Here is a 1,297-nt window from a genome sequence, read left to right as displayed (position 1 = left end):
GCGTCGCGCGGACTGCCGGGAGTTGTAGTTCTGGGCAGTGGGCTTCCGGTTGGTCCGGAAGCGTCGCCATGGCACGTACTCCGAGCAACTCCGCCGTGAGTCCGGCCACCGCTGCGCCTGGGGCTTACCTCGGCGGCTAGTATCACAGCCGCCGGCGAGCCGACGATACTGTCCGGTGCCTAGACGGCCCTCCCCGCCGCCGCTGCCCATCTTGGAAAGGCTTGGGTAGATCGCCGCCCCGCGAGCCTCAGTTTGCCCGTCTGTGAAATGGCGGCTCACCTGTGAAGTCTGATCGTTTAACGCGTCCCAGACGCAGGCCTGAACGCATTCAAGGGATCCTTTCATTCAACATAGCTGTTCTGATACTCCTTTTCAAATGAGAAACCTGGTTTTGAGCTTCTCGCATAAAGCCCTTTAAAACATAAGGAATTGTTCCCAAATCTCTTCCTGGACGGCGAAGCTTTATGGCAGCCTGCGTTACCATCGACCTATGTTGGGATGTTCCCTGGAGTCAGCGTTTACTGAGCCGCGCTGAAGAACAGCAGGGAACATGGCTAACCAAATCTCTGCTTCAGCGACTGTCACTCAAACCACTACTCAAGAGCATGGACGGGGACGACCAAAAGGCTCCTCATCCAGCACGGGGAGGATCCCTGGGCCACCACCCCCTCCAGCCGTAGCTGAGCCTGGAACCCCCCCCCCCCATTGACAGCCCTTGGGGACCCTGTTGGAACCTCTTTCCCACCCATGTTTGAGGTGACCCTCACCCCCAAGCTTCCCTGGCTCCCCCACCTTTTCCTCCTTGTTCCTGATTCATCTTGGCCTGTGCATTCGTCCACCCTAGTTTTGACTGCTCAGTTGGGGGAACAGCACAGTGGTCAGAGAGACCGTGAGGGGTCAGACCCTTGAAACTAATGCAGTAATCAAAATGAAAAAAGGACAGCTTGGATCAAAGTGGTGGTGATCCGCATCCAGTTGTGGACGTTAGTATTTTTTTTTTTTTTAATTTTTTTTTTCAACGTTTATTTATTTTTTTGGGACAGAGAGAGAGAGAGAGAGAGCATGAACGGGGGAGGGGCAGAGAGAGAGGGAGACACAGAATCGGAAACAGGCTCCAGGCTCTGAGCCATCAGCCTAGAGCCCGACGCGGGGCTCGAACTCACGGGCCGCGAGATCGTGACCTGGCTGAAGTCGGACGCTTAACCGACTGCGCCACCCAGGCGCCCCTAGTATTTTTTTTTTTTTTTTAATGTTTATTTATTTTTGAGAGACAGAAAGAGAGCACAAGCAGGGGAGG

The sequence above is a fragment of the Leopardus geoffroyi genome, chromosome E2 (assembly GCF_018350155.1).
Source record: "Leopardus geoffroyi isolate Oge1 chromosome E2, O.geoffroyi_Oge1_pat1.0, whole genome shotgun sequence".
In the NCBI taxonomy this organism is placed as follows: Eukaryota; Metazoa; Chordata; class Mammalia; order Carnivora; family Felidae; genus Leopardus; species Leopardus geoffroyi.
The sequence above is the reverse complement of the archived record's forward strand: the minus strand, read 5'-3'. Positions refer to the sequence as shown.